This window comes from Heterodontus francisci, chromosome 22 (assembly GCF_036365525.1).
Source record: "Heterodontus francisci isolate sHetFra1 chromosome 22, sHetFra1.hap1, whole genome shotgun sequence".
NCBI classification, from domain to species: Eukaryota; Metazoa; Chordata; class Chondrichthyes; order Heterodontiformes; family Heterodontidae; genus Heterodontus; species Heterodontus francisci.
Genome location: NC_090392.1, coordinates 36,131,472 through 36,145,079, shown reverse-complemented (window position 1 = coordinate 36,145,079; position 13,608 = coordinate 36,131,472). Strand labels below are relative to the sequence as shown.

General features: G+C 44.3%; 1 protein-coding gene across 1 annotated transcript in view; it reads right to left on the bottom strand.

Annotated features, from left to right (window-relative positions):
* LOC137381315 (zinc finger protein 391-like) overlaps window positions 1-13,608 on the bottom strand; it is a 380,661-nt gene that overhangs the window by 352,404 nt on the left and 14,649 nt on the right. The window lies entirely within an intron of this gene.

Sequence of the window (13,608 nt, the reverse complement as noted above, 5' to 3'; positions counted from 1 at the left end):
GGCTCCCTGCCCACCCCAATTGCCCAGCCTGGGTCAGCTGGAGCTGCCTGGTTAAGGAGACAGTAGAAGACAGATAGATCCTGGGCAGCTTCAGCTAACCCAGGTGAAGACACCTCCTCTATCAGAAGACTGGAAGTCCAGGAGTGTTGGCAAAGACTGTTTTAAAGTGTTCTGTGTGTACCACCTCATTGAAGTAAAGTCATCGCTCTCAACCTGTCTCTCCCCTTTTCTGTATATCTTCAGCCTCTCCCCTAATTCATGATTTATGCCTACATGATGCACAACATAATCCCAACAGCTAAGACACTGCATGACCTGAAAGTAGCCAAGACAGCCATGCAAAGGAGAGGGAGATACTACACAAAAGACACTTGAATCAGCTTATGTCAAGAAATCCAAACTGCCTGCGACAAAGGTAGCCTATAAGCTATGTACAAAGGGATCAAAAGGGCGCTTGGCCCTGCCATCACCAAAAAAAACCTAAATAGTGGGGGGGGAGGGTTCAGTTATATGGAAAAACAGGACATTAAAGGAGAAGGTAGGAGTGCAGGTTCGTGGTGAGGCTGATTGTTACCAAACTGCAAGAAGTATACTGGTTAAACCAGAAGAGAGAAATAATAAACAGGCGAATAAAGCATCAGTCCTGAGGGACAGCTTAGGGGGTATAGCCCAAATAAGAGTTTTATATACAAATGCACGGAGTGTAAAAAATAAACTAGATAAACTGCAGGCGCAAATTCAAATGGAAAATTATGATGTGGTGGCCATTGCGGAAACGTGGCTGCAGGATGGTCGGGACTGGGAACTAAATATACCTGGTTATAAAGTTTACAGGAGGGAGAGGGAAAATGGCAGAGGGGTGGAGTAGCCTTACTGATTAGAAATATCACCTCATTGGTGAGGGAGGATATAATGAGGGGAAAGCATCCAGTGGAGACCTTATGGGTGGAATTGAGGAACAGAAAAGGATCTAAAACTGTAATAGGTGTTGTGTATAGACCCCCTGGTAGCAGTCCTGAGGTGTTAGATTGTATAAATGCACAAATTAGGCAAGTGTGTAACAAAGGCAGAGTAGTATTAATGGGGGATTTTGACTTGCACATAGATTGGGAGAGGCAGACTAGCACCTGTCAGAAAGGTAGTGAATTTCTGGAATGTGTCCGGGATAGCTTCCTTCAGCAATATGTCCGAGATGTAACAAGGGGACAGGCAATATTAGATTTAGTTATGAGTAATGAGCCAAATTTAATTAGTAGTCTAACTGTGCGTGAATATTTATCAAATAGTGATCACAACATGATCGAATTCAAGGTAGCGTTTGAAAGTGAGAAGAACGAATCAGCTACTAGAATTTTAGACTTGGGTAAGGCTGACTTTACCAGGATGAGACAGAGACTGTCCACAGTAAACTGGGTAGATCTGTTAATGGGTCAAACGACTGAAGAACAGTGGAGAATATTTAAAGAAACATTTAACGAAATAGACAGCGAGTATAAACCCCCGAGAGGAAAAAGTTCCACTTCACAGAAAAAAACAGCCATGGACAACTAAAGAGATTAGGGATAACATAAAACAAAAAGAAATGGCTTACAAAAATGCAAAACGCAGCACAGATCCGGCTGAATGGGATCGATACAAAGACCAGCAAAGGATCACAAAGCAGCTTATAAGAGCTACTAAAAGAAATTACGAAAGGAAACTTGCAAGGGACATCAAAATCAATAAGAAGAAATGTTTTAGTTACATAAAGGGAAAGCGGGTGGTCAAGAGCAATGTAGGCCCAATAAAAGCTGAAACTGGAGATACTGTCATTGATAATGGGGAAATGGCAGACATGTTGAACAATTACTTTGCCTCAGTATTTACAGTTGAAAAGGAGGATAACTTGCTGGAAGTCCCGAAAAAATTAATAGCCAGTAGGGGACAGAGACTTAATACAATTAACATAAGTAAATCATCAGCAACAAGGAAATTAATGGAACTAAGGAGTGAGAAATCCCCAAGACCTGACGGTTTCCATCCGAGGGTGTTAAAGGAAGTAGGCTAGCACATTGTAGATGCCCTAACTATAGTCTTTCAGAGTTCCCTAGATTCAGGAGTGGTCCCTCTGGATTGGAAAGTTGCACATGTCACTCCACTTTTTGAGAAGCGTGAAAGGGGGAAACCAAGGAAATTACAAACCAGTTAGCCTGACATCTATGGTGGTTGCTCGAATCTATAATCAAGGATAGGGTAACTGAACACCAAGAAAAATTTCAGATAATCAGGGACAGCCAGCATGGATTCATGATGGGAAGGTCATTCCTGACAAATTTCATTGAATTTTTTGAAGAGGAGACTAAGGTAGTGGACAGGGGAATGTCAATGGATGTTATTTATATGGACTTCCAGAAGGCATTTGATAAAATCCCACATAAGAGACTGTTAACTAAGGTAGAAGCCCATGGAGTTGAGGGCAAATTATTAACATTTAGAAAGTTGGTTGAGTGGTAGGCAACAGAGAGTGGGGATAATGGGCAAGTACTCTGATTGGCAGGATGTAACTAGTGGTGTCCCTCAAGGATCTGTGTTGGGGCCTCAATTATTCACATTATTCATTAACGACTTGGATGATTGCATAGTAAGTCATATATCCAAATTTGCTGATGATACAAAGTTAGGCGGCATTGTAGACAGTCTGGATGATAGCATAAAATTGCAAAGAGATATTGACAGACTAGGTGAGGGGGCAAAACTGTGGCAGATGGATTTCAATGCAGGCAAGTGTGAGGTTATCCATTTTGGACCAAAAAAGGATAGAGCAGGGTACTTTCTAAATGGGAAGAGGTTAAGGACAGTGGATGTCCAAAGAGACTTGGGGTTCAGGTGCAAAGATCTTTAAAATGCCACGAACAAGTGCAGAAAATAATCAAAAAGGCTAATGGAATGCTAGCCTTTATATCCAGTATAAAGACACAGAGGTTATGCTGCAGCTGTAGAAAACCCTGGTTAGACCCCACTTGGAGTACTGTGAGCAGTTTTGGGCACCACACCTTAGGAAGGATATATTGGCCTTGGAGGGAGTGCAACGTAGGTTTACAAGAATGATACCTGGACTACAGGGGTTAAGTTACGAGGAGAGATTACACAAATTAGGCCTGTTTTCGCTAGAATTTAGAAGGTTAAGGGGTGATCTGATTGAAGTCTTCAAGATATTAACAGGAAAAGACAGGCTAGATAAAGATAAACTATTTCCACTGGTTAGGTTAGAGATTCTAAAACTAGGGGGCATAGTCTAAAAATTAGGACCAGACTGTTCAGGAGAGATGTTAGGAAGCACTTCTTCACGCAAAGGGTAGTAGAGGTTTGGAACTCGCTCCCACAAACAGCAGTTGAAGCTAGAACAGTTGTTAATTTTAAATCTGAGATAGATAGATTTTTGTTAAGCAAAGATATTAAGGGATATGGGCCAAAGGCAGGTATATGGAGTTAGGCCACGGATCAGCCATGATCTCATTGAATGGCGGGACAGGCTCAAGGGGCTGAATGGCCTACTCCTGTTCCTATCTTCCTATGTTCCTAAGTTGCTGCCCTGAAGTCGGCAGATGTTGAAGTACTCACTGACAGAAGTAAACAGATGCCCCACTGGGCTGAACACTACTGTGAGCGGTACTCCTGTGAGTCAGACATCTCCCAGTCTGCGCTTTACACTCTCCTGCAACTTCCTGTCATGGATGAGTTGGATGACTGGAGCTTGAGAAGGCCATAGACCATTTAGCAACAGAAGGGCACCGGGCAAGGACGGAATCCCAGCCGAACTGCTCAAGCACGGAAAGTCCCATCTATTGCCACACCTTTATGATCTTCTCCTTCTCTGCTGGAAAGTAGGCTCTGCTCCACAGGACATGCGAGACACCAAAATCATCATCACTGTACAAAAACAAAGGTATCAGAGGAGACGGTAACAACTACAGGGGCATCTCACTCCTTAATGTCACGTGAAAGGCCTTTTCTAGGGTCATAATTAAAAGACTCCATCTACTTGCAGATCGTGTGTATCCGGAAGCACGGTGCGGTTTCCGTGCTGGCAGATCTACTGTGGATATCATCTTCTCCATACGTCAGCTACATGATCTCCATACGTCGTAGATCTCAATAAGACATTCGAGACCGTCAGCAGAGCAGGGCTCTACAAGATTCTGGGAAAGACTGGCTGTCTACCGAAGCTCTTCAGTCTCATCCACTCCTTCCATGACAACATGCACTGCAAGGTTTGATGGCTCCACTTCGACCATTTCGGAAAGGAGTGAAACAGTGTTGTGTCCTAGCCCCCATTCTGTTTGGCATCATCTTCTTCATTCTCCTGACCTTCACCTTCCCTGCAGACATGGAAGGAGTCTACTTGCACACTAGGTCAGACGGTAAACTCTCTAATCTATCAAGGCTGAAAGCGAAGGCAAAACCACATCACGTCCTGATCAGAGAACTCCTCTACGCTGATGATGCTGTGCCAGTCGCTCACACAGAAACTCAGCTACAAAGACTGTAACTTTTTCTCCCTGAATATAAGTGTCAAGAAAGCCATGGTCATGGGACAAGGTGTTGCACCTCCACCCTGATCACACTAAATAACACTCACTGGAAGTGGTTAGCAGATTCTGCTACCTTGGGTGCACTGTGACAGACAATCTGTCCCTTGATGCAAAGCTCGATACACACAATTGGAAAGCAGCTACCATCTTTGGCTGACTCGCGAAATGCACAGGGGAGAACACCAAGCTGACCCTTAGGACCAAGCTGATGGCTTATAAGGCCTGTGTTCTCAACACCTTGCTGTATGGCTGTGAAACACGAGCAACTTACAGCTACCTGGAAAAGAAGCTCAATAATTTCCATCTTTGCTGTCTGCACCACATTATGGGTATATCCTGGCAGGATAAAATCACAAATGTGGCAGCCCTCACAAAGGCAGAGCTCCCAAGTGAGTTAGTACTAATCAAACAGAGGCGGCTTTGGTGGATCGGACACGTCCGCAGGATGGAAGACAGTTGCATATCCAAGGAACTTCTGTATGGTGAGGTAGCCAGAGCCAGACAACCAGTGGGGCGCCCAAAGCTCTGCTTCAAGGATGCTTGCAAGAGTTGCATGAAGGCCCTAAAGGTTGTCTATTGCACCTGGGAGTCACTTGCTGGTGAAAGAGGGAAATGATGACACATCCTGTGGACTGGTTTGCGATACCACGACAACCAGTTGCTACAGCAGCTTGGCAACAGGCACCAACATGAAAAACAACAACTCCCAGCGTCACTTGGCAGCTTCACGTGCGGCACTTGTGGCAGAACCTGCCTCTCAAGGATTGGCATTCACAGCTATCAGCAAAAGTGCACCAAGAGAAGACACTCCACCTAATGGATTGTTTGCTGCGTGACCATCATCTGTCGTAGATGGAAGGATGCCAGTCTATGATGGCAGCTATGGACAGTTAGCAAAAAGGGGTGGGACTGGAGGTCCGGGGGCAGCTCCTTGCTGCGAGCCCCAGCCCTCACTGCTTTGATTGGTTGGAGGACCCTCTGCCCGTTCGGTCCTCCAGATCCGCCCCCGCTCTTCCTATTGGTCCACAGCTGCCATCAATCAGCCAGGTGGCCAGCTAGTAAGAGTTGAGCATGCGCAGCCAGCAGGGGCTGAGCAGAGACGGTTCCAGCAGGTGAGAGGGACGCGGGTTCATAAATCCTGGGACTCACAGGCTGCAGACACATCGAGTGCGGAGCCAGGAGCGGGTTCTCAACAGACAATAAGATCAATCTCCCAGCGGCGGCTTCCACCGCGGTATAGAATATGAGAACAGGGAGGTTATGCTGGAACTGTATAACTCATTGATTAGGCCACAACTTGAGTACTGTGTGCAGTTCTGGTCACCTCATTACAAATAGGATGTAATTGCACTAGAGAGGGTACAGAGGAGATTTACAAGGATGTTGCCAGGACTGGAAAAATGCAGCTATGAGGAAAGATTGGATAGGCTGGGGTTGTTCTCCTTGGAACAGAGTAGGTTGAGGGGAGATCTGATTGGAATGTACAAAATTTTGAGGGGCCTGGATAGAGTGGAGGTGAAGGGTCTATTCACCTTAGCAGAGAGGTCAGTGACATGGGGGCATAGATTTAAAGTGATTGATAGAAAAATTAGAAGGGAGATGAGGAAACATTTTTGCACCCAGAGGGTCGTGATGGTCTGGAACTCACTGCCTGAAAGGGTAGTTGAGGCAGAGACCCTCAACTCATTCAAAAGGAGTCTGGATATGCACCTCAAGTGCTGTAATCGGCAGGGTTACGGAACAAATTCTGGAAGGTGGGATTAGAATAGGTGAATTGTTTTTCAGCCAGCACAAACACCTCTTTCTGTGCCTTAAACTTTCTATGATTCTAAGAGCAGTAATCTCAGGATTACTCCCAGTACCACATGCCAGCGATCATAGGAATGGGAGTATTAAGCAATTTAACCCATGGCTGGAGAATTGATGCAGGAGAGTGGGCAATGGGATCTGTTCTGGGGTAGGTGGGATGGTTGCACCTTAGCAGGACCGGGATTAACTTTCTTACAGGGAGATTTTCTAGCGTTGTTGGGGAGGGTTTAAACTAAATTGTCAGGGGGTTGGGAACCTAAGAGGGAGCTCAGATTGAAGGGAAGCAAAGCTGGGAACAGGAAGTAGAGAAGTAGTAGGCGAAATTGGAAGGCAGATGAGACGAAGGGAAACATCAAATAGGATCGAAATGAGGAATAACGTTAAAACAAAGTTAAGGGCACCCTATCTGAATGCACACAGCATTCACAACAAGGTAGATGATCTGAAGGCACAAATAGAGGTAAATGGGTATGATTTCATTGCTATTACGGAGACGTGGTTACAGGGTGACCAGGACTGGGACCTGAATATCCAAGGATATTCGTCATTTAGGAGGGATAGGCGGAGGGTAAAGGAAGTGGGGTAGTGCTGTTAATAAGGAACGAGATCAGTACATTCGTGAGAGAGGATCTTAGATTGAAGGAGCAAGATGTGGAATCAGTTTGGGTGGAGCTAAGGAACAGCAAGGGGCAGCAAACATTGGTGGTAGTTGTTTATAGGCCACCAAAATGCAGTGGTAATTTTGGCCTGGTATAAATCAGGAAATTACAGCTGCAAGTCGCATGGCTTCTACAGTAATAATGTATTCAATTTACATATAGATTGGACAAACCTAATTAGCACGAATGCTGTGGAGGATAAATTCCTGGAGTGTGTACAAGATGGGTTTCTGGAGCAGTATGTTGAAGAACCAACTAGGAATTGGGCTATTTTAGATTCAGTATTATGCAATGAGAAAGGGCTAATTAACTACCTTGCTGCAAAGAAGCTATTAGGAAATAGTGACCACAATATGATAGAATTCTTCATTAAGTTTGAAAGAGATATAGTTTATTCTGAAACTAGGCTCTTAAATCTGAACAAAGGAAACTATGAGGGTATGAGGGGAAAGTTGTCTATGGTGGACCGGGAAAATACATTAAAATATTTGATGGTAGACAGGCAATGGCTAGTATTTAAAGAAGTATTACATGGTTTACAACAAATATACATTCCTCTGAGACACAAAAACCCAACAGGAAAGGTGAATCAACTGTGGCTAACAAAAGAACTGAAGGATTGCATTAGGTCAAAGGAAGTGGCTTATAAGGTCTCCAGAAAAAGTGGTAAGCTCGAGGATTGGAAGCAATTTAAAGTCCAACAAAGGAGGACCAAGAAACTGATAAAGAAAGGGAAAAGAGATTAAGAATCTAAACTAGCTAGAAATATAAAGGCGGACTGTAAAAGCTTCTTTAGGTATGTGAAAAGGAAACGATTGGCAAGGACAAATGTGAGGCCATTGCAGACAGAGACAGGTGAGTTTATGGTGGAGAATGAGGAAATGGCGGAGGGACTAAACAATTACTTTGTGTCTGTCTTCACAGAGGAAGACACAGAAAATCTCCCAGAAATGCTAGGGAAGTAAGGGATTTGTAATGATGAGAAACTGTGAGTAATTAGTATCAATAAAGAGGTAGTGATCGAAAATTAATTGGATTGAAAGTTGATAAATCCTCTGCATCAGATGAGCTACATCTCAGAGTATTGAAGGTGGCGGCTATAGAGGTAGTAGATGCATTGGTGGTTATCTTTTAAAATGTTATAGATTCTGGAAGGGTTCCTACAGGCTGGAGAGTAGCAAATGTTTTCTATCTATTTAAGAAGGGAGTGAGAGAGAAAACTGAGAACTACAGACCTATTAGTTTACCGTCAGTGGTAGGGAAAGTGTTGTGGGACTGTGTGAGTTTGCGTGTGTCTCTGAATTGTATTAGGCCCCCCAACCAGCGGGGCTGGGCTTTTATGCATCCCACCTCCACAATTACCTACCAATCTTGTTACCCTCCTGTTAACACACTCTGTATAAAAACCCTCCCTGTGAACGGACCCGCCTCCCCACCCCCCACCCCCCCCCCCGTCTAATTACCCTCCCTGTGAACAGTCTTTCTCCCCCCCCCCTTGTATAATTACCATCCTCATGTGACTTGGTGCAATAGTACAAACTGGGTGGCTGTGAACTGGCCGCCCAGTTCACATCTCTCCCCTGATTTTACATTAATGCAAGGAAAACTCAAGAGAGATGGAAAGCAGGATCCTGGTTCATTATCACCTTTACAACACTGAGTCCAAATCTCCCCCTGTTAGAGGCACTGAGACACAGAAACCAGAGATCCAGGGAGAAGGACAGAACTGAGTGAGAGAGAAATAAAGAGAGTGGAAGGGAAAAACCATTGATAGGAACTGAGAACAGAAAGCAGACATACTGGGAGATTGACAGAGAGAGAGAAGGGCTGGAAGAGATGCAGAGAGATTAAGAACTTGAAGCGATACAGAGAGGCAGAGATATAAAGGATGTTGAACGATAGAGATCAGAGATATAAAGAACTGTGTGTAGAGATAAAGTTTCAGGAAGAGATAGAGGGTGAAATATACAGCAACATTGGGCACTCTGGAGCAGCAGTTCTCAACCTTTGTGTTTCTGAACAGCCCCCCTCCCCCTCCACTTTGTTGTAACAATATGTCAAACCCCCAAAACTTTTTCTGTAGGTAAGAACGAGTGACACAGAGAAACATATTTCTTTACTATTATTACCTTCTGGAGGAATCTCTTGTCCAAGGGTGCCTCTTGCCAAAACACACACACTCTCTGCATCAACATGTGGCAACTTCTAAAAGATCTCCTGGGGAGAGAGAAATGAAACATTGATGAAAACTAGGAAAAGACTTGAAAATAAATGACACAGCAAGATTCCAGAACTCCTTCTCTCTCTGTCGCTCACTAACATGGACAATCTCAGCAACACCATTTACACATCCCCCACTATAAACCCAAAGACTGTAAGGAGGGAACGGATTTAAAATGTGAGAGGGGCTATTAGGTGCTCAGATCTTTCCTATTGTCATGTTAATCCAGGTACCATGACTGCTTTGACCAGAGACATTCCAGGGAGCTGCATTTTGATGATTTTTGAACTTATTCCTACAAGACCATTGTTGACAATATTTGCTGCATCTTTCAGCTAATCAACAGGACGACAGTGTTATGACCAGGCCCCAGTCTGTCCAGAAGCTGCTAAACTATCTTTAATAAAAGCAAGAAATGCTGGAGATACTCAGCAGGTCTAACAGTATCTGTGGAGAGAGAAGCAGAGTTAACGTTTCAGGTCAGTGACACTTCATCAGAACTGATAAACGTTAGAAATGTAATAGGTTTTAAACAAATAAAGCAGGAGTGAGGCAAAAGATAACAAAAGGGAAGGTGTTGATAGGACAAGGTCGCAGAGAATAACTGACCAGAAGGTCATGGAGCAAAGGCAAACGGTATGTTAATGGTGTGCTGAAAGACAAAGCGTTAGTGCAGAGAGGGTGTTAATGGACAGAAAAATGAACAGTTCTAATGAAGGGTCACTGACCTGAAACATTAACTCTGTTTCTCTCTCCACGGATGCTGCCAGACCTGCTGAATATTTCCAGCATTTCTTGTTTGTGTTTCAGATTTCCAGCATCTGCAGTATTTTGCTTTAGAAAAATGAACAGCCCTGGCCCAAAGCACAAACATGAAAAGAACAGTGGGCAGGCACATGGTAAGATAAATTAATGATGAAACAAACTAAAATAAAAAGGAAAAAAATAACTGAAAATGAAAAAGGAGGGGGGGGGGGGGGCTCGTCATGCTCTGAAATTATTGAACTCAATGTTCAGTCTGGTAGGCTATCTTTAAAACTTCCATTAAGGTGCTAATTCCTTATCATTGTCCCAGGATTTATCATTACAAATCAGGCCTTCAGAAAGTGAGGGGAAGGGTGTTTTTTTTTTACAAAGGCTGGGAGCTGGGCAGTCACTGAACACTGCAGACCCCCAGAGCCTGTCACTCTCTGTGCTTAACATGTCATTTCAATCTGTTTCTCTCCCTCTATTTCTCTCTGTGTCTCACCATCTGTTTATGCCTCATTATAAAATTAAAGTCACTCCTGACAACACAGAGCATGTGCAGTGTGATAGCTGATGTCATCAGTGCATGCAAACATTTGTCAGCCTGCCAGTATGAATGTGCGCATGCACGCATTGATGTCACCACACAATGATGTCATTATGCCGTGATCGCCAGCTCCATTCCCCCAAAGGATAAGGCTGCATTTGCACATGTGCAAGTACTGCGCCACCTAGTGGTTGCATTATCAGCAAATGCAGCCTTGATTTTATTCTCACTCTGCACACAGGGGTTGGAGAACTGAACCCAGCCAGAGTAGAGGGAGGGAGAAAAGTGGCAGTGGAGGAAAGAAATGGTGCAGATGGTGCCATGGGTTTGGATTTCAGCACAGGGAGGAAGGAGAGTGTGTAGGACAGAGATTTACAGCTTTTGGGGCATTGGGGGGGGGGGGGGAACAAGAGAGGAAACATGTTGTATAGAAACTAGAATGGTCTGTTCTGAATTTCCATTCTGTACTTACAGTGATGACTTTTGTAAACTCCTTTTTCAGGTATTTGAAGAGAATATTTTGCAGTCAAGAAACTCAAACCAAACATCACGTCAAGATCTGACAGTCACTCGATTCATCAGCACCTGAATATCATCGTCCTTTGAATTTGGAAGGAGAAATGTGTGTTCTATCTGTGGGAAAAGATTTTGAACATCAGTGCAATTGGAAAAGCACCGAGACACACACCAATACGCCCGAGTGAGAGTGTTCCTGTGCACTGACTGTGGAAAGAGCTTTAACCTGTTACACAACCTGAAAAAACATCACACTATTCATAATGGGGAGAAACCCTACACAGGTTCTGTGTATGAACAAAGCTTCAACCTATCATTCAACCTGGAGAGTCATAAAGACAGGGAAGGGATTCACTAATTCATCCCACCAGGGAGTTCATGATTGACTGCAAAGCTTGGATTCTGCTGTTATTGCTGCTATTAATCACATCCAGGACTGAACCTGTTCATTTTGATAGTTGGAGTGCATTTCTGCTCATAATAACCCATATAACTGGGCTGGAATTTAATATTCTGGATAAATGTCAAATAAATCTTGATTTTTTTTCATGGGGGCAGAAATTAATTGATCACCCAGGATCTAATTTAATGGTGCAGCAGGCTCGATGGGCTGAATGGTCTACTGCAGTTCCTTCGTACTTTCTCCGCAGACTTCCCCAATTCTCTAACTCTGCTCAAGTGCTGGTTTCCTGTTGCAGTACCTTCTCCCCAGTTCTCCCATGAATTTCCATTCATCAGCTGTGTTTGAGTCCAAGTTTATTTGCACACAAGACTAGGAGTCGGCCATTTAACCCCTCGAGCCTGTTCTGCCATTCAATGAGATCATGGCTGATCTGCAACCTAACTCTTTGTACCCGTATATTATTGTAATACTGACTTCCCCAGTCTGTGATAATGTGATTTTAAAAACAACTGTCATCTGCATTGCACCTTTAAGGTAGGAAAGTGTCCAAAGGTGCATCTCAGAAGTTTAAACTGACAAGTGAGACAAAAACTGACACAGCTAAAGAAAGGAATATTAGGCGGGCTGACTCAAAGCTTGGTCAAAGACGTATGATTTTATGAGGGTCTTAAAGGGGGACAGATGTGGCCTGGCAGAGAGGTATAGGGGAATTCTAGAACTTAGGGCCAATGACTGAACCAATGGGACAGAAAAAGTGAGAGATGTGTAAGAGGCCAGAGTTAGAGGAATGCAGAGTTCTTTGAGGGTTGTACGGCTGGAGGAGGTTACAGATATAGGGAGGGGTGAGGCCTTGAAGGGATTTGAACACGAGATGAGAATTTTAAAATACAGGCACTGGTGGACCTGGAGCCATTGTAGGTCAGTGAGCACAAGTAGTGATGGATGAGTGCGAACTTGTGACAGTTGGGGTAAAAGGCAGCAGAGTTTGGATGAGCTCAAGTTTAAGCAGAGTGGAGGTCATTAGAATAGACAAGCAGGCTGACAACACAGACACACTAGATGGGTCAAGAGAGGTGGTGGTGAGGCAGAGATGGCTGTCATCAGTGTACATGTGTAACCTGATGTCATGTCTTCGGATAATGGCACCAAGGGGCAGCAGATAGATGAGGGATAGAAGGTGGACATCGATAGATCATTGGGAGACTCCAAAGGTAACGGGGTGGGAAGAGAAGCCATTGCTGGAGATGGATTTGGGAGGCATGAAGAGATTCAGTGACTTTGGAGAGGAATGAGAGGTTGAAGATGAGGTGGTAGTTTACAAGGACAGAGGAGTTGAGGGTGAGGAATTTGAGGAGGTGAATGATAATGGCAGTTGTAAAAGGGAGCAGGAAATACCTGAAGAAAGGGAACTGTTTCCAATGTCAGTTAGCATGAGAGCCAGGAAGGGAAGTTGGTTGATCAGCAGTTTAGTGGGAGTGAGGGCGAGAGAGAAGGAGGTGGGTCTTATGGATAAGATGAGCTTGGAGGGTCTTATGGATAAGATGAGCTTGGAGAGGACATGTTTAGTTTAGTTTAGAGATACAGCACTGAAATAGGCCCTTCGGCCCACCGAGTCTGTGCCGACCATCAACCACCCATTTATACAAATCCTACACTAATTCCATATTCCTACCACATCCCCACCTGTCCCTATATTTTCCCTACCACCTACCTATACTAGGGGCAATTGCTAATGGCCAATTTACCTATCAACCTGCAAGTCTTTGGCTTGTGGGAGGAAACCGGAGCACCCGGAGGAAACCCACGCAGACACAGGCAGTACCCAGAATTGAACCCGGGTCGCTGGAGCTGTGAGGCTGCGGTGCTAACCACTGCGCCACTGTGGGAGAGAAACTAAACAAAGACATAGGTTTGGGCCGAGGGAAGAGGGAAGCTCAGGGAATGTTTGGCTTGGTGGAGAAGAGAAGGATGAATATGTCCAGTACATGGTCTACTTGAAATAAGCTGGGTATTTTTGTCACTCCATCACTGATGCCACTTCCGGCTTGCAATGTGAGAATCAGAACCCACTGAACTGAAATCAAATGTTTTAAAATTATTTCTTCCAGGTTTGCTGAGGGAAGCAAGGCTTAAGA